Source organism: Ambystoma mexicanum, chromosome 1q (assembly GCF_040938575.1).
Source record: "Ambystoma mexicanum isolate Mex_15411 chromosome 1q, UKY_AmexF1_1, whole genome shotgun sequence".
NCBI classification, from domain to species: domain Eukaryota; kingdom Metazoa; phylum Chordata; class Amphibia; order Caudata; family Ambystomatidae; genus Ambystoma; species Ambystoma mexicanum.
In genome coordinates this window covers 1,545,165,518-1,545,190,379 of record NC_090922.1, presented here as the reverse complement: position 1 = coordinate 1,545,190,379, position 24,862 = coordinate 1,545,165,518, and the positions used below count along the sequence as shown (strand labels likewise).

Here is a 24,862-nt window from a genome sequence, read left to right as displayed (position 1 = left end):
GACTGGCCAAAACCTATACAAAGAAATCCAATCATTCTCCAATTCCTCCATTTCCATTGGTCACTGTTATCTTAACTAGCATGTTTAGATCCTATTCACAGAACACCACATTTTTTAGGATGTGTCCGTGGCAGGTCATGACATCATAACACAGTTACACATTCATATACAAGCATAATACATTACAAGTCCCAGCTGGTCTGAGACCTCTCATCCCTAAATGTAATTGCAAATGCTTTGCATGACTACTTCAAACAAAATCAGAAAGAGCAGAACAAACAGGTTCCCTTTGAACTGTTGATAATGATCTCACCCACCCCAGCTTACTGGCGTCATTGGAAAATTACTAATTGAAACGACTACCAATTCAACACTCGTGGCTTCTGACCACATCCTAAGAAAACATTCAAAACACTGGGAGTATCGGTCACTCAGGCCTCGAGCGTCACATCACGAAAATGTATTGTTGGTCAAAACCAAATTGCCGGACCCCTCTACAAGCTCCCATGCACTTAAAATAGATTACATCTGCTTTCTGCGAAACAACCAGGCCATAAATACTTGTCCTGGTTTGCTACATGTCTATCTGCTCCGTTAATCATTACTCCTCCTCTGGCCTCCAACCCTGCAGGACTAGATTTTCTCCAAATCACTTAAAATTCACCATGCAAACTCCTGACTGCAAGTTTAATACATGTGTATTAAACAGCCCACTACGTGGAGATCTATACCTTCCCTGTGTATGTATCTCAGTGTGCATGCATGTTTATTCAAATATTCTCTCTTCTTTACAGTGGGTCCTCTGTGACAAGGCCCCTTCCTCGCATGCACATTAGGAAAACTCCTCGTCGCCCAGGTTATAGGCACCTTATCGCACACCATATATGGATTGTGTGTTATATTTCTACGCATGTGGAAGTCTAATATGTATCAATTTTGAACACAAAGTATCACTTGAAGTAACACATCCTATTCACATTTAACTACATTGGATACATATCTAACTGTAACATCCCGTCAACTTTGCCGCACACCCAGTCACAAATATTGCACATGCAACGTGAACTCCTAGTCATCATTGGGACCTTCCCTGACCACCCCAAAATGAGCTTATCGACACAACAGTGTTTCAGCCTCATGCGCTACTGGATGATCCTCTTGTTACAACAGCCTTCATCAGGACAGAGGTGTTTGTTTTCATCTCCCCATGTGGATTCCTGTGTTCCCAAAAATCTATGATACAAAAATACAAATCGTGGATCCCAAATTACAATTGGGTCTCATCCAATTGTATTTATCCTATAGTAAACATACTCAAAATTCCTTTCAACATCCTCAACGGGACACATACTGTGCACATTTTCTTAGCCTGTGCACGTCTGGCTAGGTAGCAAGGGATTGTTGCCCGTGCTTGACTGTGTTGTATCTGCAAATGCTGTCACCTCCTCTATAATCAGGACTGGGTTAGTGGGGGAGGGGGATCTTCACCTAGGATGAGACATCAGCCTAAAGTGAAAGGATTGATCTGTGGCCTATTGGTGTCAATCCCCTGTGTGAATAGTGTCAAGCGACCAACGCAGCGAATGACTCCATCAAGTAGGACGTCACCCTTCAGACAGTCCAAAGAAAAACAACGGGACCTCCTACTAATGTTACACGAAGCAATGGAAGCTTAACTAACTAGAAATGTTCTAACCACAGCTCCCAATCTGATAGTCTGGTTCCTTTTCGTTGGTTGTCAGACTTTCATGGAGCTGGCTGTGATTGCTGGAAGGTCAACTCATCAAGCAAACGGTTGTGATGGGTGTGAAGGGGGAGGGGTCACAGAGAGTGTTGGATTTCTATATTTATTTTGATGGGGTGAAAAGACAAATTTGTCTGCACAGGGCCCCTAAACATGTTGAAAAGGTTTTTTAAATGACTTTTTTTAATCACTGTTTACAGATAAACATACTATAAAAGGCAAACATTTGCCCTCATCCAAGCTCTCTGTGGGGGGAGGGAGTTTGCTCATTATCCGTCTTTGCTCCACGTGACATGGGGCCACTTAAAGGCCACCTTTGGTTCCTACTCCACCTCTGTGCACGATAGGAGGAAAAAGAGAAAGGCAAGAGGAGGGAGTGTGTGGGGGGCATCATAGGGGGGTACACAGGTCGGTTGCCAGAAGCAAAGAGCACCCTGTGCAGAGAGGCAGACATAGATCACAGCAGTTACTTACCATGTGTGGTCTGTGATCCTGACCTTTTCTGAACACGAGGACACACCAATAAAGTATTCAGCTCTGGAGGAAGCAAACATCATAAGATTAATCCACAATAAGTATGATCTGAATTAAAAACTTGAAGCATTCACATGACATTCAGAGAAAATATATCATGTAAATCACCAAAGAGGGAGCTGCCGATCCCACCCCCAAATGTAGTTTAGCAATCCTACCTGTAAATGATCTGCAAGGCCCTCCTGTGCATCGAATTCTTGATGGTGCTCGTATATGATTCTGGTCAATATCTTTCCTACCCCATCTAGAAGGGATATAGGCCTGTACTTTAGAAAACCCGTCAGTAGACTATCCATGAGGCCCTCCTGTACAAGTCATGCTTGAAGGTACTCGTATTTGATTCTGGTGAATATCGTTCCTACCCCATCTAGTAGGGATATGGGCCTGTAGTTTAGAAATCCAGCTTGTAGATGATTTACAAGGCCCTCCTTTAGAACCCATACTTGATGGTGCTCGTATATGATTCTAGGCAATATTTTTCATACCCCCTCTAGTAGGGATATGGGCCTGTAGTTTAGCTCACAAAAGGGGCCGTAGAAGCAGGAGCAGAGGCAGGAATCCCAGCAAATCCTATAATAGGAGCCGCATCAAGAGCAACGTTTCTGAGACGGCCCAATCCCTTGTCACTGCACCCACACCAGGACCGAGGACCAGGTTGGGAAGAATCGATGGAAGAATTGCAAGACTTCTTAAGGGCCATGGGAGATCAAAACTCACAGAATAAAGCAGACATATTTACTAACCTAGGTGGAAAAGAAATAAAATGCACCTTAAAGACAATCCCTACACAGGAAAAGTCCACATATGCACTAGTGATAGCGGCCGTCAACAGATAAATGGTCATATTGCCAAATAGAGACTGCAAAAGATACTCCTTTAACCAGTGCGCCCAGCTTTTGCATGAGACCATTGGTGAGTTTGTGATAAGACTCCAAAGAAAAGATAACTCACAGTGATTTATCAAACTTCTCCGATGAGGAAGCGATCCGACTCAGAATAATTTAAGGATTCACATCCTCAGTATTCAGGAAACACCTGCTGAAGAAGCCACTTTCAAGGCAAGGAATCATAAACATAGCCAGTGTTTACGAGAGAGTAGACATGCAAGCAGCAGCCATTGAAACCCAAGAAAAGGCGACAGTATCGCGGAAATGCAGAACATGCTGAACGTCAATGCCAGAAACCAAGGGGTACCATTCATACCGGGGTCAAGATACCCACACCAAAGGCCCCAAGGAGCCAAGCAATGTCACAGATGCAGGTGTGAATACCCCCACAGAGGACAATGCCCAGCCATAGGACAAATGTGCATGAGGTGTCACAGATGCAGGTGTGAATACCCCCGCAGAGGACAATGCCCAGCCATAGGACAAATGTGCACGAGGTGTCACAGATGCAGGTGTGAATACCCCCGCAGAGGACAATGCCCAGCCATAGGACAAATGTGCAGGAGGTGTCACAGATGCAGGTGTGAATACCCCTGCAGAGGACAATGCCCAGCCATAGGACAAATGTGCACGAGGTGTCACAGATGCAGGTGTGAATACCCCCACAGATGACAATGCCCAGCCATAGGACAAATGTGCACGTGGTGTCACAGATGCAGGTGTGAATACCCCCGCAGAGGACAATGCCCAGCCATAGGACAAATGTGCACGAGGTGTCACAGATGCAGGTGTGAATACCCCCGCAGAGGACAATGCCCAGCCATAGGACAAATGCGCATTAGGTGTCACAGATGCAGGTGTGAATACCCCCACAGAGGACAATGCCCAGCCATAGGACAAATGTGAACGTGGTGTCACAGATGCAGGTGTGAATACCCCCACAGAGAACAATGCCCAGCCATAGGACAAATGTGCACGCGGTGTCACAGATGCAGGTGTGAATACCCCCGCAGAGGACAAGGCCCAGCCATAGGACAAAAGTGCACGAGGTGTCACAGATGCAGGTGTGAATACCCCCGCAGAGGACAATGCCCAGCCATAGGACAAATGTGCACGAGGTGTCACAGATGCAGGTGTGAATACCCCCGCAGAGGACAATGCCCAGCCATAGGACAAATGTGCACGAGGTGTCACAGATGCAGGTTTGAATACCCCCGCAGAGGACAATGCCCAGCCATAGGACAAATGTGCACGAGGTGTCACAGATGCAGGTGTGAATACCCCCGCAGAGGACAATGCCCAGCCATAGGACAAATGTGCACGAGGTGTCACAGATGCAGGTGTGAATACCCCCGCAGAGGACAATGCCCAGCCATAGGACAAATGTGCACGAGGTGTCACAGATGCAGGTGTGAATACCCCCGCAGAGGACAATGCCCAGCCATAGGACAAATGTGCACGAGGTGTCACAGATGCAGGTGTGAATACTCCCGCAGAGGACAATGCCCAGCCATAGGACAAGTGTGCACGAGGTGTGTCAGGACCATCATTTCCAAGTAACGTGTAGAGAAAAAGCCCCAACTCTCCCAAACTATAAGCCGGCAATGCCCAGAGGGAACCTGAGACGACAAGATACAAATACAGGGATTCAGATACAAGATGTACGCTAATCAGAATGCCCGAGTGACACGCCCGGGAAGGAACCCACCTGCATTTCAAACTCAAACCGGTATGGTTAGAACAATGGAAGACCTAGACCTTCAACCACCATTGCAATGCCCAGATGAATATAGTCACCTACCAAACCTAGCAGAGAGCTACGCTTACCAACCAGAGCACCCCAACACCAACTACAGACTAAACCCAAATATAGGATACAAGCTATGCCTACCAGCAGGAGCACCCCAACACCAACTACAGACTAAACCATATGCAGGATAGGCCAAAGACCCATATGAAAACCCACCCACAGATCGAGAAGACGAAGGACAAGACTTCAGAAAGTATGGCCATCGGGACCGATATAGCAAAGAGTATCTGAGACTAATCGGTGAAAAGACGGGTGACAGAGCCGCCCCAAAGGTCACTGTTCAGATAGGAGGGCTGAATCATCAATTCATCGTAGAAACGGGCACAACCGTAAATGTCATAAACGAATCACTATACCAAGCATTAAAAGACATTTACATATGACGCCTGTCCCAAGCTCGCATATTCCAATTGGGCACAGCAAACACACTCCAGTCAACAGGCCAGATTCAATGCAATCTATACCACAAAGGCCAAAGAGTATCTATGACCATCCATGTCATACAAAGCCCCATGGCAGGTCGGTGCCTACTAAGCTACTGTACAGCGCAAGCACTCGCCCTAATTGACAAACACTAGGGCCAATCAGAGGTCATTCAGGCCCTTCATATAAGAGCTCATGAACTGAACGCAATGTCTTGTTAGGAGATTACCCTAGATACAGCCAAAGCTTAGTTTCTCACACTGTTCATAGGAGTGGGCATGCTTAAAGACTCTGTAATCTCCATTCACATCGACCCAATTGTCGTCCCAGTACCCCAACATCCACGCCGGGTAGGCTTCCATTTGCAAGCACAAGTGACACAAGTGCTGCAACTCCTTTTAAACAATGACATTATCGAAAGAGTGAGTGGTCCAACCCCCTGGGTGTCACCATTTGTCATTGTTTCAAAGGAAATAGGCTGGTTACGCCTCTGTGTCGACATGCGCATACCAAACGCTGCAATCCAAAGAGAGAGGCACATCCCCAAACATAGACAACATGATGGTCAGACTGAACCAAGCCAACTGGTTCTCCAAACTAGACCTCAACCAGGGCTTCCACCAGTTGGTCATCCACCCCAAATGGAGACGCATCACCACGTTTGCAACGCATCAAGGATTGTTTCGTTATAAGCAACTTAACTTTGGAATATCTTCAACAGTGGAAATATTCCAGGAAACCAGTTACAGACTAATAGCGCCAGTGCCTAATGCACTGAACTACAGTTATGATATGCTGATGTTCGCCACGTCTTGAGATCAACATGGCAAATCCGTACAAAGAGAGTGTGAAATTCTACATACAGCCGGCCTCACCCTAAACGGGGTCAAATGCGACATCAACAGGTCCAGCTTAAGATTCTTCTTGCACATCTTTTCGGACCAAGGAATAACAGCAGATGAGAAGATAAGAGCAATCGTCAACCTGACTCCCCCAGCAGGAGTAGCTGAACTCCGGTCATTCCTGAGCATGGCGGGCTATTGCGCTTGCTCCCTTTCCAATAATGCCAAACTCACAGACCCCCTAGAGACGGCTGCTCAAAAATGACACCCTGTTTGAATGGGGCAAGGCATGCTAGAACGGCATTCAAGTCATAAAGACAGAGCTTATTAACAACAGCAGACTGGCCTACTTCAACCCTGACTGGGACACAGAGATAACTGTTGATGCCAGTCGTGTGGGACTAAGGGCTATCCTCGCCCAAACTGAACCAAATGGACAACGAACGCAACCCATCATCGTGTACGCCAGCAGAGCCTTATCACCCACAGAGCGAGCTTACTCCCAAGCCGAGAGAGAAAGCCTGGCAGCAGTGTGGGCCTGCGAGAAGTTCCATCATTTCGTCATCGGAAGGAGGTTCACGCTCATAACGGAACACCAAGTACTCCTCTACTTATTTGGGAACCCAAAAACCAAAATGAATCCATGAAACGAAAGATGGGGCATCAGGCTCCAGGAATATGACTACTGCATCATCCACAAACCAGGAGGGGATGCAAACCCAACAGACTATATATCTATACACCCAGAAGGGCAAAGAAAAGAGGCACTAGAACAGGAGGCAGAACACAACATCATGTACCTATCGGAGAATGCACTTCCACCTACGATTACCTACTGATCACACTATCCAAGCTGCGGTGCACCTGACCAACACAAACAGGTGGAAGAACTGCCACAAGGAACTGTTTGAGAACATGGAGGTGGACAGAAAAGAGATAGAGAGGATGGCCAAAGCACAAAGAGAACAAGACACCATGGAACAAGGCATCCTACTGAGAGGAAACCGATTGGTAGTCCCGAGGGCCTCAGGAAAATGACGGTAAATATAGTACACGAAGGGCATAGAGGAATAGCAAATTCGAAAAAGATACTACGGAACTTAGTATGGTTCCCATATATGGACGCAGTAGTTGAGGACATACTGAGCCACTCTCAAGCGAGTCAAAGAGCAGCTGCGAACACAGTCATGTGCCCCCTAAACATAGTAACACTACCTGAAGGACCAGGGCAGCGAGTAGCCATGGATTTCTATGGCCCCCACAAAGAAGGGGGCCACCTACTCATGGCAATGGATGAATACTCACAATTCCCAGTAGTAAAACAGGTACAGTCCACAGCATTCCATCGGATGTATACTAATTGACCTTTTCACAATTGACCTTGGGAAAATTGACCTCGGGAGAATTTACCTAATTTAAAAGGTCAATTAGGACATATATCCCCCCACCCAATACAAAAAAAACACAACCACCCACCCAATCCCCTTATATTATTTATAATCCAAAACCAACCCAATACATATATAAAATAACTAAAATAATATAAAGGTCAATTGTGCAGAAGGTCAACTAGGACCACTATAATTAGGTCAATTAGGACAAAAGGTCAATTGTAAAAGGTCCATTTGGGTAATACCATTCCATCATGTAGTAGGAGTAGTAGAAGAATTATTCAGCAAGTGGGGGATACCAAATGTTGTGTAGGCTGACATGCCCCCATTCCAAGCACAAGAATTTCGGAAGCCAGCAGCACACCTAGGGTTCCACCATCAAAAAATCACACCACTGTGGCTGCAAGCCAACAGGATGGTGGAGCGGTTTATGGTCATCATTAAAAGGGACCAGACAAAAGGCTCTCCTAGGCCAGTCACCCCCCCTCAAGAAGTGTGCCAAATGCTGGAGAGCTACCGGGACACACCACAAAAAGCTAACCGGCAAGACGCCTATGGAGATCATGGTAAGATATAAGCCCCAAACGCGCTTGCTACAACTGGAGGGCTACACGGTGGAGCAAGATGCAGGAATACAGGAAAGAGAATAGCAAGGAATGGGCAGACCAGTGAAGAGGAGCAAAAGAACTACAACTCCCGGTTGGGGAACCCATCCTGGTACAGCAAAGACACAAAGAAAGATAGACCCTCGATAACGCCCTGAGCCATTGCTCGTGACCAATGTCAAAGGATCAATGGCCACGGCGACAGAAGACAAGTGAGAAATAACCTGGAATGCCTTCTTCTTCTGCCGACTGCACCAGACTGAACCTGAAACCCTAGAGCCGTCACAAGGAGACAAAGAACTGAAAGACAAAGGTGACCAACCCAAGGATAGTCAACAGGAGACCGAGGAGAGAGCGGACGAGACTCGTGAATCACCCGGAAGAATACAACAGGTAGTGAAGAGGCCATCACGAGGAGAGAAAGAACTGAAAGACAAAGGTGTCCAACCCAAGGATAGTCAACAGGAGACCGAGGAGAGAGCGGACGAGACTCGTGAATCACCCGGAAGACTACAACAGGTAGTGAAGAGGCCATCACGAGGAGAGAAAGAACTGAAAGACAAAGGTGACCAACCTGAGGATAGTCAACAGGAGACTGAGGAGAGACCGAGTGAGACTCATGAATCACCCAGAAGACTACGACAGGTAGTGAAGAGGCCATCACGAGGAGAGAAAGAACTGAAAGACAAAGGTGACCAACCTGAGGATAGTCAACAGGAGACTGAGGAGAGACCGAGTGAGACCCATGAATCACCCAGAAAACCACAACAGGAAGTGAACAGGCCATCACGTCTATTTGAACAAATGTAAGCCCAAGAACTCCCATGATAAGTAAGGGGGAGGTGTTGCAGAGAAGAAACAAAATGGGCCCTTTAATGGCAAGCCATGTGATGAAGGGAGGGCATGAGGGAGTGGGGAGGAAAAGAGAGGGTCAAGGTAAATGGAAATCAGGTAATGTTAAGAGAGATTAAAGGCAAGGTAAACTGATCCATGGCTCTGTGTTATTTGTGGCAGCACAGCTGATTGCCCTATAACACTGCCTGGGACAGCCAAATGCGTGGCCCCAGGCTCCAGGGCCAGGACTGGCAGAGTCCACACTCTGAACGTAGTACAACACGTTCTCAGTGCACACTGAAAAGCTTTCTTTTTTCTTTCCTGTCCGTCCGGGCCTTGGTAGAAGAAACCTTCTGCGCTTGGTATGAAGCGGGGCTGGAGCAGGAAGCCCAGTAGTGTGAGGACACGTGGCAGAGGCTGTGATAAGACTTTCCAGGAACACCACAGGGAGCAGAATGACAGTGGTCCGTTTAGCAAGGAAGCCACCAGCAGTCCGCAGCTGCAGGCGGAAGGAACAGGTGCAATATTAGGGCGACAGCACATCCTCACAGAGAGGCTCAAGATATGGCAGAGCCCACACAACGAGAAGGCCTCCTGCATGTGGAAGGAGAGCCATGATAGATGCGCACGTGGGAAAGGATATACATGATAGATGCGTTGATGGGGATGGATAGCCAGGATAGATGCACACATGGGTAAAGATATCCATGATAGATGTGAGCGTGGGGAAGGATTGCCATTATAGATGCATGCATGGGGAAGGATAGCCATGATAGATGAGCGCATGGAGAAGGATAGCCATGATAGATGTGCGCATGGGGAAGGATAGCCATGATAGATGCACGCATGGGAAGGATAGGCATGATAGATGCACGCATGGGGAAGGATAGCCATGATAGATGCACGCATGGGGAAGGATTGCCATTATAGATGCATGCATGGGGAAGGATAGCCATGATAGATGCACGCATGGGGAAGGATTGCCATTATAGATGCATGCATGGAGAAGGATAGCCATGATTGATGCACGCGTGGGGAAGGATAGCCATGACAGATGCACGTGTGGGGAAAGATAGCCATGATAGATGTACACATGGGGAAGGATAGCCATGACAGAACCATGCATTGGGAAGGATAGCCATGATATTATATGTGTGCGCATGGCGAAGGATAGCCATGATAGATGCACCCATGGGGAAGGAGCGCCATGATAGATGCACACATGGGAAAGTATAGACATGATAGATGCCTGTGTGGGGAAGGAAAGCCATGTTAGATGCAGGCATGGGGAAGGAGAACCATGATAGACGCAGGCATGGGGAAGGAGAACCATGATAGATGCACGCATGGGGAAGGAGAACCATGATAGATGCAGGCATGGGGAAGGATAGCCTTGATAGAAGCACGCATGGGGAAGGAGAACCATGATAGATGCACGCATGGGGAAGGATAGCCATGAGAGATGCGCACATGGAGAAGGAGAGCCATGACAGATGTGCGCATGGGGAAGGATAGCTATGATAGATGCACACATTGGGGAAGGAGAACCATGATAGATGCACGCATGGGGAAGGAGAACCATGATAGATGCACGTATGGGCAACGATAGTCATGATAGATGCACATATGGGGAAGGATAGCCATGATAGATGCACGCATGGGGAAGGATAGCCATGATAGATGCACGCATGGGGAAGGATAGACATGATAGATGCACCCATGGGGAAGGAGAACCATGATAGATGCATGTATGGGCAACGATAGTCATGATAGATGCACGCATGGGGAAGGATAGCCATGATAGATGCACAGATGGGGATGGACAGCCATGATAGATGCACGCATGGGGAAGGACAGCCATGATAGATGCATGCATGGGGAAGGACAGCCATGATAGATGCACGCATGGGGAATGATAGCCATGATAGTTGCACACATGGTGATGGACTAGCCATGATAGATGCATGCATGGGGAAGGATAGACATGATAGATGCATGCATGGGGAAGGATAGCCATGATAGATGCACGCATGAGGAAGGATAGCCATGATAGATGCACGTATGGGGAAGGATAGACATGATAGATGCACGCATGGGGATGGACTAGCTATGATAGATGCACGCATGGGGAAGGATAGACATGATAGATGCACGCATGGGGATGGACTAGCCATGATAGATGCACGTGTGGGGAAGGATAGCCATGATAGATGCACGGATGTGGAAGGATAGTCATGATAGATGCACGGATGGGGAAGGATAGCCATGATAGATGCACGGATGGGGAAGGATAGCCATGATAGATGCATGCATGGGGAAGGATAGCCATGATAGATGCACGTATGGGGAAGGATAGACATGATAGATGCACGCATGGGGATGGACTAGCCATGATAGATGCACGTGTGGGGAAGGATAGCCATGATAGATGCACGCATGGGAAAGGATCGCCAAGATAGATTTACGTATGGGGAAGGATAGCCATGATAGATGAATGCATGGGGAAGGATAGCCATGATAGATGCACGCATGGGGAAGGATAGACATGATAGATGCACGCATGGGGATGGACTAGCCATGATAGATGCACGTGTGGGGAAGGATAGCCATGATAGATGCACGGATGTGGAAGGATAGTCATGATAGATGCACGGATGGGGAAGGATAGCCATGATAGATGCACGGATGGGGAAGGATAGCCATGATAGATGCACGCATGGGAAAGGATCGCCAAGATAGATTTACGTATGGGGAAGGATAGCCATGATAGATGAATGCATGGGGAAGGATAGCCATGATAGATCTACGTATGGGGAAGGATAGCCATGACAGATGCATGTGTGGGGAATGAGAGCCTTGATAGATGCACGGATGGGGATGGACTAGCTATGATTTATGGGCGCATGGCGAAAGGGAGCCATGATAGATGCATGGATGGGGAAGGAGAGCCATGATAGATGCATGGATGGGGAAGGAGAGCCATGATAGATGCATGCATGGGGAACGATAGCCATGATAGATGCTGCAGGCGGAAGGAGAGCCATGATAGATGCACGCAAGGGGAAGGATAGCCATGATAGATGCAGGCGTGGGGAACGATAGCCATGATAGATGCATGCAGGCGGAAGGAGAGCCATGATAGATGCACACATGGGAAGGATAGTCATGATAGATGCATGCCTGGGGAAGGATAGCCATGATAGCTGCACACATGGGGAAGGAGTGCCATGATAGAGGCACACATTGGAAAGGATAGCCATGATAGATGCCCACATGGGGAAGGATAGTCATACTAGATGCACGCGTGGGGAAGGATAGCCATGATAAATGCACGCATGGGGAAAAATAGCCATGATAGATTCACGCATAGGGAAGGATTACGATGAAAGATGCTCATTTCGGGAAGGATTGCCATGAGAGATGCACGCATGGGGAAGGATAGCAATGAAAGATACATGGATGGGGAAGGATAGCCATGATAGATGTATGCGTGGGAAAGGATAGCCATGATAGGTGCACGTATGGGGAAGGAGAACCATGATAGATGCACGTATGGGGAAGGATAGCCATGATAGATGCACAAATGGGGAAGGAGAACCATGATAGATGTATGCGTGGGAAAGGATAGCCATGATAGATGCACGCATGGGGAAGGATAGCCATTATAGATGCACACATGGGGAAGGAGAACCATGATAGATGCAGGCATGGGGAAGGATAGTCATGATAGATGCACAAATGGGGAAGGAGAACCATGATAGATGCACGTATGGGGAAGGATAGACATGATAGATACACGCATGAGGAAGGAGAACCATGATAGATGCATGCATGCGGAAGGATAGCCAGGACAGATGCACGCATGGGGAAGGATAGCCATGATAGATGCACGTATGGGGAAGGAGAACCATGATAGATGCACGTTTGGGGAAGGATAGACATGATAGATGCACAAATGGGGAAGGAGAACCATGATAGATGCACGCATGCGGAAGGATAGCCAGGACAGATGCACGCATGGGGAAGGATAGCCATAATAGATGCACGTATGGGGATGGACTAGCCATGATAGATGCACAGATGGGGATGGACTAGCCATGATAGATGCACGCATGGGGAATGATAGCCATGATAGATGCACGGATGGGGAAGGATAGCCATGATAGATGCACGGATGGGGATGGACTAGCCATGATAGATGCACGTGTGGGGAAGGATAGCCATGATAGATGCACGTGTGGGGAAGGATAGACATGATAGATGCACGCATGGGGAAGGATAGCCATGATAGATGAATGCATGGGGAAGGATAGCCATGATAGATGCATGCATGGGGAAGGATAGCCATGATAGATTTACGTATGGGGAAGGATAGCCATGACAGATGCATGTGTGGGGAATGAGAGCCTTGATAGATGCACGGGTGGGGATGGACTAGCCATGATTTATGGGCGCATGGCGAAAGAAAGCCATGATAGATGCATGCATTGGGAACGATAGCCATGATAGATGCTGCAGGCGGAAGGAGAGCCATGATAGATGCACACATGGGAAGGATAGTCATGATAGATGCATGCCTGGGGAAGGATAGCCATGATAGTTGCACACATGGGGATGGACTAGCCATGATAGATGCACGTGTGGGGAAGGATAGCCATGATAGATGCACGGATAGGGATGGACTAGCCATGATAGATGCACGCATGGGGAAGGATCGCCAAGATAGATTTACGTATGGGGAAGGATAGCCATGATAGATGCACGCATGGGGAAGGATAGCCATGATAGATTTACGTATGGGGAAGGATAGCCATGACAGATGCATGCATAGGGAAGGAGAGCCATGATAGATAAACGCATGAGGAGGGATAGCCATGATAGATGCACGCAAGGGGAAGGATAGCCATGATAGATGCAGGCGTGGGGAACGATAGCCATGATAGATGCTGCAGGCGGAAGGAGAGCCATGATAGATGCAGGCATGGGGAAGGATAGCCATGATAGATGCAAGCAGGCGGAAGGAGAGCCATGATAGATGCACACATGGGAAGGATAGTCATGATAGATGCATGCCTGGGGAAGGAGTGCCATGATAAAGGCACACATTGGAAAGGATAGCCATGATAGATGCCCACATGGGGAAGGATAGTCATGCTAGATGCACGCGTGGGGAAGGATAGCCATGATAAATGCACGCATGGGGAAAAATAGCCATGAGAGATGCACGCATGGGGAAGGATAGCAATGATAGATACATGCATGGGGAAGGATAGCCATGATAGATGTATGCGTGGGAAAGGATAGCCATGATAGGTGCACGCATGAGGAAGGATAGCCATGATAGATGCGCGTGTGGGGAAGGATAGTCATGATAGATGCACACATGGGGAAGAATAGCCATGATAGATGCATGCATGGGGAAGGATAGCCATGAGAGATGCACGCATGGGGAAGGATAGCCATGATAGATGTACGCATGGGCAAGGAGAGCCATGATAGTAGCACGCATGGGGAAGGATAGCCATGATTGATGAGCGCATTTGGAAGGATAGCCATGATAGATGCACGCATGGGGAAGGATAGCCATGATTGATGAGCGCATTTGGAAGGATAGCCATGATAGATGCATGCATGGGGAAGGATAGCCATGATAGATGCATGCATGGGAAGGGTAGCCATGATAGATGCACGCATGGGGAAGGATAGCCATGATATTATATGTGTGCGCATGGGGATGGATAGCCATGATTGATGCACGTGTGGGGAAGGAAAGCCATGATAGATGCACCCATGTGGAAGGATAGCCATGATAGAGGCACGCATGGGGAAGGATAGCCATGAAAGTTGCACGAGTGGGGAAGGATAGCCATGACAGATGTATGCATGGGGAAGGATATCAATGATAGATGTGCATGTGGGGAAGGAGAGCCATGATAGATGCACACATGGGGAGGGGCTAGCCATGATACATGCATGCATGGGGAAGGATAGTCATGATAGATGCATGAGTGGGGAAGGACAGCCATGATAGATGCACGCATGGAGAAGGATAGCTATGATAGATGCATTCATGGGGAAGGATAGCCATGATAGATGCACGCATGGGGAAGGATAGCCATGATAGATGTATGCAGGCGGAAGGAGAGCCATGATAGATACACGTGTGGCGAAGGATAGCCATGATAGATGCATGCATGGGGAAGGATAGCCATGATAGATGTATGCAGGCGGAAGGAGAGCCATGATAGATACACGTGTGGTGAAGGATAGCCATGATAGATGCACACATGGGGAAGGATAGCCATGATAGATGCACGGATGGGAATGGACTATCCATGATATATGGGCGCATGGGGAAGGATAGCCAGTGGCAGGGACCTGGAGAAGAATCACAACAGGTGCAAGTGGCAGGGACCCGGAGAAGGATCACAATAGGTCCCAGTGGCAGGTACCTGGGGAAGGATCACAACAGTTCCCAGTGACAGGCAACTGGGGAAGGATCACAACAGGTACCAGTGGTGCAGACCTTGAGAAGGATCACAACAGGTCCTAGTGGCAGGGACCTAGAGAAGGATCACAAAAGGTTCCAGTGGCAGGGACCTGGAGAAGGATCACAACAGGTCCCAGTGGCACGGACCTGGAGAAGGATCACAACAGGTCGCAGTGGCAGGGACCTGGGAAAAGGATCACAACAGGTCCCAGTGGCAGGCTCCTGGAGAAGGATCACAATAGGTCCCAGAGGCAATGACCTGGAGTAGGATCACAACAGGTCCCGGTGGCAGGGACCTGTTGAAGGATCACAACAGGTCCCAGCGGCACAGACCTGGAGAAGGATCACAACAGGTCCCAGTGGCACGGACCTGGAGAATGATCACAACAGGGATCACAACAGGTCCCAGTGGCAGGAACCTGGAGAAGGATCACAACAGGTCCCAGTGGCAGGGACCTGGGGAAGGATCATAACAGGGATCACAGAAGGTCCCAGTGGCAGGGACCTGGAGAAGGATCACAACAGGTCCCAGTGGCAGGGACCTGGGGAAGGATCACAACAGTTCCCAGTGGCACGGACCTGGAGAAGGATCACCACAGGTCCCAGTGGCAGGGACCTGGGGAAGGATCACAACAGGTCCCAGTGGCTGGGACCTGGAGAAGTGTCTACAGGTCCCAGTGGCACGGACCTGTGTAAGGATCACAACAGGTCCCAGTGGCATGGACCTGGAGAAGGATCACAACAGAGATCACAAAAGGTCCCAGTGGCAGGGACCTGGAGAAGGATCACAACAGGTCCCAGTGGCAGGGACCTGGCGATGGATCACAACAGGTCCCAGTGGCAGGGACCTGGAGAAGGATCACAACAGGTCCCAGTGGCAGGGATCTGGAGAAGGAGCACAACAGGTCCCAGTGGCAGGGACCTGTGTAAGGATCACAACAGTTCCCAGTGGCATGGACCTGGAGAAGGATCACAACAGGGATAACAAAAGGTCCCAGTGGCAGGGACCTGGAGAAGGATCACAACAGGTCCCAGTGGCAGGGATCTGGAGAAGGATCACAACAGGTCCCAGTGGCAGGGACCTGGAGAAGGATCACAACAAGTCCCAGTGGCAGGGTTCTGGAGAAGGATCACAACAGGTCTCAGTGGCACAGACCTGGAGAAGGATCACAATAGGTCCCAGTGGCGCGGGCCTGGAGAAGGATCACAACAGGTCCCAGTGCCAGAGAACTGAGAAGGATCTACAGGTCCCATTGGCAGGGACCTGGAGAAGGATCACAACAGGTCCCAGTGGCAGGGACCTGGAGAAGGATCACAACAGGTCCCGGTGGCATGGACCTGGAGAAGGGTCTACAGGTCCCAGTGGCAGAGACCTGGGGAGTATCACAACAGGTCCCAGTGGCACAGACCTGGAGAAGGATCACAACAGGTCCCAGTGGCAGGGACCGGGAGAAGGATCAAAACAGGTCCCAGTGCTAGGGACTTGGAGAAGGATCTACAGGTCCCAGTGGCAGGGACCTGGAGAAGGATCACAACAGGCCCCAGTGTCAGGGAGCTGGAAAAGGATCACAACAGGTCCCAGTGGCAGGGACCTGGAGAAGAATCAAAACAGGTCCCAGTGGCACGGAGCTGGGGAATGATCACAACAGGTCCCAGGGGCAGGGACCTGTGGAAGGATCACAACAGGTCCCAGTGGCGCGTACCTGGAGAAGGCTCACAACAGGTCGCAGTGGCATGGACCTGGAGAAGGATTACAACAGGTCCCAGTGGCAGGGACCTGGAGAAGGATCACAACATGTCCCAGTGGCATGGACCTGGAGAAGGATCACAACAGGTCCAAGTGGCAGGGACCTGTGGAAGGATCACAACAGGTCCCAGTGGCAGGGACCTGGGGAAGGATCTACAGGTCCCAGTGGTATGGACCTGGAGAAGGATCACAACAGGTCCCAGTGGCAGGGAGCTGTGTAAGGATCACATCAGGTCCCAGTGGCACGGACCTGGAGAAGGATCACAACAGGTCCCAGTGGCACGGTCCTGGAGAAGGATCACAACAGGTCCCAGTGGCAGGGACCTGGAGAAGGATCACAACAGGTCCCAGTGGCAGGGTTCTGGAGAAAGATCACAACAGGTCCCAGTGGCACGGACCTGGAAAAGGATCACAACAGGTCCCAGTGGCACGGACCTGGAGAAGGATCAAAACAGGTCCCAGTGGCAGGGAACTGAGAAGGATCTACAGGTCCCAGTGGCAGTGACCTGGAGATGGATCACAACAGGTCCCAGTGGCAGGGACCTGGAGAAGGATCACAACAGGTCCCAGTAGCAGAGACCTGGAGAAGGATCACAACAGGTCCCAGTGAGAGCGGCCTGGAGAAGGATCACAACAGGTGCCAGTGGCACGGACATGGAGAAGGGTCACAACAGGTCCCAGTGGCAGGGACCTGGAGAAGGATCACAACAGGTCCCAGTGGCAGGGACCTGGAGAAGTATCTACAGGTCCCAGTGGCAGGGACCTGGAGAAGGATCACAGCAGGTCCCAGTGGCACAGACCTGGGGAATGATCACAACAGGTCCCAGGGGCAGGGACCTTTGGAAGGATCACAACAGGTCCCAGTGGCGCGTACCTGGAGAAGGCTCACAACAGGTCCCAGTGGCAGGGACCTGGAGAAGGATCACAACAGGTCCCAGTGGCAGCGACCTGGAGCAGGATCACAACAGGTCCCAGTGGCACGGACCTGGAGAAGGGTCACAACAGGTCCCAGTGGCAGGGACCTGGGGAACGATCTACAGGTCCCATTGGTATGGACCTGGAGAAGGATCACAACAGGTCCCAGTGGCAGGGACCTGTGGAAGGATCACAACAGATCCCAGTGGCACGGACCTGGAGAAGGATCACAACAGGTCCCAGTTGCACGGACCTGGAGAAGGATCACAACAGGTCCCAGTGGCAGGGACCTGGAGAAGGATCACAGCAGGTCCCAGTGGCAGGGACCTGGAGAAGGATCACAACAGGTCCCAGTGGAAGGGACCTGGAGAAGGATCACAACAGGTCCCAGTGGCACAGACCTGGGGAAGGATCTACAGGTCCCAGTGGCAGTGACCTGGAGAAGCATCACAACAGGTCCTAGTGGCAGGGACCTGGAGAAGGATCACAACAGGTCCCAGTAGCAGGGACCTGGAGAAGGATCACAACAGGTCCCAGTGGCAGGGACCTGGGGAAGGATCTACAGGTCCCAGTGGTATGGACCTGGAGAAGGATCACAACAGGTCCCAGTGGCAGGGAGCTGTGTAAGGATCACATCAGGTCCCAGTGGCACGGACCTGGAGAAGGATCACAACAGGTCCCAGTGGCACGGTCCTGGAGAAGGATCACAACAGGTCCCAGTGGCAGGGACCCGGAGAAGGATCACAACAGGTCCCAGTGGCAGGGGTCTGGAGAAAGATCACAACAGGTCCCAGTGGCACGGACCTGGAAAAGGATCACAACAGGTCCCAGTGGCACGGACCTGGAGAAGGATCACAACAGGTCCCAGTGGCAGGGAACTGAGAAGGATCTACAGGTCCCAGTGGCAGTGACCTGGAGATGGATCACAACAGGTCCCAGTGGCAGGGACCTGGAGAAGGATCACAACAGGTCCCAGTGGCAGAGACCTGGAGAAGGATCACAACATGTCCCAGTGGGAGCGACCTGGAGAAGGATGACAACAGGTGCCAGTGGCACGGACATGGAGAAGGGTCACAACAGGTCCCAGTGGCAGGGACCTGGAGAAGGATCACAACAGGTCCCAGTGGCAGGGACCTGGAGAAGGATCTACAGGTCCCAGTGGCAGGGACCTGGAGAAGGATCACAGCAGGTCCCAGTGGCACAGACCTGGGGAATGATCACAACAGGTCCCAGGGGCAGGGACCTTTGGAAGGATCACAACAGGTCCCAGTGGCGCGTACCTGGAGAAGGCTCACAACAGGTCCCAGTGGCAGGGACCTGGAGAAGGCTCACAACAGGTCCCAGTGGCAGGGACCTGGAGCAGGATCACAACAGGTCCCAGTGGCACAGACCTGGAGAAGGGTCACAACAGGTCCCAGTGGCAGGGACCTGGGGAACGATCTACAGGTCCCATTGGTATGGACCTGGAGAAGGATCACAACAGGTCCCAGTGGCAGGGACCTGTGGAAGGATCACAACAGATCCCAGTGGCACGGACCTGGAGAAGGATCACAACAGGTCCCAGTGGCACGGACCTGGAGAAGGATCACAACAGGTCCCAGTGGCAGGGACCTGGAGAAGGATCACAGCAGGTCCCAGTGGCAGGGACCTGGAGAAGGATCACAACAGGTCCCAGTGGAAGGGACCTGGAGAAGGATCACAACAGGTCCCAGTGGCACAGACCTGGGGAAGGATCTACAGGTCCCAGTGGCAGTGACCTGGAGAAGCATCACAACAGGTCCTAGTGGCAGGGACCTGGAGAAGGATCACAACAGGTCCCAGTAGCAGGGACCTGGAGAAGGATCACAACAGGTCCCAGTGGCAGGGACCTGGAGAAGGATCACAACAGGTCCCAGTGGCACGGCCAAGGAGAAGGATCACAACAGGCCCCAGGGGCAGGGACCTGGAGAAGAATCACAACAGGTCCCAGTGGCAGGGACCTGGAGAAGGATCACAACAGGTCCCAGTGGCAGGGACCTGGAGAAGGGTCACAACAGGTCCCAGTGGCAGGGACCTGAGAAGGCTCTACAGGTCCCAGTGGCAGGGACCTGGAGAAGGGTCTACAGGTCCCAGTGACAGGGACCTGGAGAAGGATCACAACAGGTCCCAAGGGCAGGGACCTGGAGAAGAATCACAACAGGTCCCACTGCCACAGACCTGGAGAAGGATCACAACAGGTCCCAGTGGCACGGACCTGGAGAAGGATCACAACAGTTCCCAGTGGCAGGGACCTGTGGAAGGATCACAACAGGTCCGAGTGGCAGGGACCTGGGGAAGGATCACAACAAGTCCCAGTGGAAGGGATCTGGAGAAGGATCACAACAGGTCCCAGTGGCAGGGACCTGGAGAAGGATTACAACAGGTCCCAGTGGCAGGGACCTGGGGAAGGATCTACAGGTCCCAGTGGCAGGGGCCTTGAGAAGGGTCACAACAGGTCCGAGTGGCAGGGACCTGAGAAGGGTCTACAGGTCCCAGTGGCAGGGACCTGGAGAAGGATCACAACAGGTCCCAGTGGCAGGGACCTGGAGAAGAATCACAACAGGTCCCAGTGGCAGGGACCTGGAGAAGGCTCACAACAGGTCCCAGTGGCAGGGACCTGGGGAAGGATCACAACAGGTCCCAGTGGCAGGGATCTGGAGAAGGATCACAACAGGTCCCAGTGGCACAGACCTGGAGAAGGATCACAACAGGTCCAAGTGGCAGGGACCTGTGGAAGGATCACAACAGGTCCCAGTGGCAGGGACCTGGAGAAGGGTCTACAGGTCCCAGTGGCAGGGACCTGGAGAAGGATCACAACAGGTCCCAGTGGCAGGGACCTGGGGAATGATCACAACAGGTCCCAGGGGCAGGGACCTTTGGAAGGATCACAACAGGTTCCAGTGGCGCGTACCTGGAGAAGGCTCACAACAGGTCCCAGTGGCAGGGACCTGGAGAAGGCTCACAACAGGTCCCAGTGGCAGGGACCTGGAGCAGGATCACAACAGGTCCCAGTGGCACGGACCTGGAGAAGGGTCACAACAGGTCCCAGTGGCAGGGACCTGGGGAACGATCTACAGGTCCCATTGGTATGGACCTGGAGAAGGATCACAACAGGTCCCAGTGGCAGGGACCTGTGGAAGGATCACAACACATCCCAGTGGCACGGACCTGGAGAAGGATCACAACAGGTCCCAGTGGCACGGACCTGGAGAAGGATCACAACAGGTCCCAGTGGCAGGGACCTGGAGAAGGATCACAGCAGGTCCCAGTGGCAGGGACCTGGAGAAGGATCACAACAGGTCCCAGTGGAAGGGACCTGGAGAAGGATCACAACAGGTCCCAGTGGAACAGACCTGGGGAAGGATCTACAGGTCCCAGTGGCAGTGACCTGGAGAAGCATCACAACAGGTCCTAGTGGCAGGGACCTGGAGAAGGATCACAACAGGTCCCAGTAGCAGGGACTTGGAGAAGGATCACAACAGGTCCCAGTGGCAGGGACCTGGAGAAGGATCACAACAGGTCCCAGTGGCACGGCCAAGGAGAAGTGTCACAACAGGCCCCAGGGGCAGGGACCTGGAGAAGGATCACAACAGGTCCCAGTGGCAGGGACCTGGAGAAGGGTCACAACAGGTCCCAGTGGCAGGGACCTGAGAAGGCTCTACAGGTCCCAGTGGCAGGGACCTGGAGAAGGGTCTACAGGTCCCAGTGACAGGGACCTGGAGAAGGATCACAACAGGTCCCAAGGGCAGGGACCTGGAGAAGAATCACAACAGGTCCCAGTGCCACAGACCTGGAGAAGGATCACAACAGGTCCCAGTGGCACGGACCTGGAGAAGGATCACAACAGTTCCCAGTAGCAGGGACCTGTGGAAGGATCACAACAGGTCCGAGTGGCAGGGACCTGGGGAAGGATCACAACAGGTCCCAGTGGAAGGGACCTGGAGAAGGATCACAACAGGTCCCAGTGGCAGGGACCTGGAGAAGGATTACAACAGGTCCCAGTGGCAGGGACCTGGGGAAGGATCTACAGGTCCCAGTGGCAGGGGCCTTGAGAAGGGTCACAACAGGTCCGAGTGGCAGGGACCTGAGAAGGGTCTACAGGTCCCAGTGGCAGGGACCTGGAGAAGGATCACAACAGGTCCCAGTGGCAGGGACCTGGAGAAGAATCACAACAGGTCCCAGTGGCAGGGACCTGGAGAAGGCTCACAACAGGTCCCAGTGGCAGGGACCTGGGGAAGGATCACAACAGGTCCCAGTGGCAGGGATCTGGAGAAGGATCACAACAGGTCCCAGTGGCACAGACCTGGAGAAGGATCACAACAGGTCCAAGTGGCAGGGACCTGTGGAAGGATCACAACAAGTCCCAGTGGCAGGGACCTGGAGAAGGGTCTACAGGTTCCAGTGGCAGGGACCTGGAGAAGGATCACAACAGGTCCCAGTGGCAGGGACCTGGGGAAGGATCACAACAAGTCCCAGTGGCAGGGACCTGGAGAAGGATCACAACAGGTCCCACTGGCACAGACCTGGAGAAGGATCACTACAGGTCGAAGTGTCAGGGACCTGGAGAAGGATCACAACAGGTCCCAGTGGCATTGACCTGGAGAAGGATCACAACAGGTCCCAGTGGCACGGACATGGAGAAGGGTCTACAGGACTGTCCATTCGCTGGTGGCACATTGTGGGCAAATGCCATTCATCCCTTTCTGGCCCAAGTGCCAACAACGACACCGCCACCTGCTGGTGGGAGTGCACATAACTCATGTTATGTCTAAATAAAGCCTGCAATCTGCCTCTGGGTAAGGATTATTGCATGACATGTGACTTAGCGCTGTGCAGCCGCTGCAACTTCTCCTGAGCTCATGTCATCTTGCCTGACCCAGGGGTTGCAACACAGTCAGAGTTTATTTGCATTGCGCCTGTTTGCATCGGTTCTTTTAAAGCCAGTAAAAGACGTGTGAGCGCTGTGATAACCGACTCTAGGCGCTTGATGTTATGAGACGCCATATTTAATAGATTCGGCATGGGTGTGGGTTGGGATGGGCGGTGCCAGGGCCGGGAGGGGCTCTCAATGGGGGGGAGGGGAGGTGCCCCAGGCTGCCAGGCAGCAGTCTCACAACACAGCAATATAGTCCATACTATTGCACTGTAGCTCTGGGGCTTAACATGTGCGCCTGCCTTATGAGCTGGGGGGAGGAGGGGATGGACCCCCTCCAGCCCTCACTCCCCTCGGGTCAAACAGAGGCATCACATCTTTGCCTTTTCACGCCGCTCCCCCCACATCAGCCACTGGCTGACAAGGAAAGATGTGTAGCTTTTCCGTGGCATTTAGCGTTTCAGCTCCCTGCTGGAGGACACACATGCACACACGTGTTCTTATCTGCTCTCCCCATGTCTGACACACCCATAGCCTCCTGCTAGAGGAGCAGGTGTTCAGCCAATCCCAGCTCTGAACCTCCGCCCCACGCAGGCACACACACAGCAAGTCCTACCTCTGGGGGGCGCAGGAATGTCCGCACAGGTCACACGAGGGTGCCCCAGGCCTGCAGCTTTGAGGGGTGATGGCTCTCATGAGACTCTCACCACAGCCGAGCTCTGTGCATGCTCTGTAACTTCCTCTCGAGACTGCAGCAGCCCTCCCCCTCCCTGTGCTCACAGGCACATCCTGTGGTGGGTGACCCCCCCGCCCCCCAGCCCCTCCCGCCATCATGCCACAGAATGTGGTCAAACGGACGCGCTTTAGTTCTCTCAGTCGCTTTCCGTGGAGTGTGTTACAGCCGTCTGACTGCACAGCCCCCACCCTGTCACGGGCACTATTCATTGCAATGCCTTGCATGGGGGGGGGGGGGTTCTTCCTCAGGGGGGCAGCAGTGTGTGGCAAGACCCTCTAAATGAGGGTTAGATAAGGGCCTGAGTTTGAGAAGGTGCTAAGGAGAGAGAGGAAGGGGCACACGGCTTTAGGAGCTCAGAATGATACAGTGATCAGTTAGTGCAGAGGTGACCAGCATGAGAGCGCAGAAGTGACCTACATGAGAGAGCAGAAGTACTAGCATGAGTGTGCAGCAGGAACCAGCATGATAGTGCAGAAGCGACAAGCAGATGGGCCTTAATTTCATGGCATGTGTCTATTCTATGTCTGTGCATGCAGTGTCACTCGTGCCATGCATTGTTTGTGCTTCACATGCACCCTGTTCCCTTGCCGCATATGTTATGTATGGTGTCTGTCGGTGACATGTGTTGCAGACATGTTAGCTGTGTCTTTACACCGTGCATGTGGTATTCTGGTATAGGGAGGGTCCCTGGAATGGCCCTCGTGTCCCCGATGCGCATGACAGCCAAAAGATGAGAAATGAGACACGCCAGTCGCTGTTTGGCCAACCCCCAGGTGGACCTGTGCAGTCTACGTATGTGAGCAGCTATTCTCTTAGACAACCCTTCAAACCATATCCAGCTGATGTCTTCGCGGATACAGGTGCCCCATCACTGGACCAGGTTGACTAATGATAAATGTCCAGCTGTGCTGAAGTCATTAGTGACACCACGATGGAGTAACATTAATCATGACGCAAACCTGCATCCATGCACGAGGTTACGCAGACACACACGTGCACAAATGAAGAACATG

At 51.6% G+C, this 24,862-nt stretch overlaps 1 long non-coding RNA gene across 1 annotated transcript; it reads right to left on the bottom strand.

Moving 5' to 3' along the window:
- Nucleotides 1-1,112: 1,112 nt before the first annotated feature.
- On the bottom strand, nucleotides 1,113-23,838 carry LOC138551721 (uncharacterized). Its single transcript, XR_011295438.1, has 3 exons — nucleotides 23,730-23,838; nucleotides 2,219-2,281; nucleotides 1,113-1,233 (listed from the first exon to the last, which is right to left on the bottom strand). It is a non-coding gene; the product is annotated as an uncharacterized lncRNA (long non-coding RNA).
- Nucleotides 23,839-24,862: the final 1,024 nt, after the last annotated feature.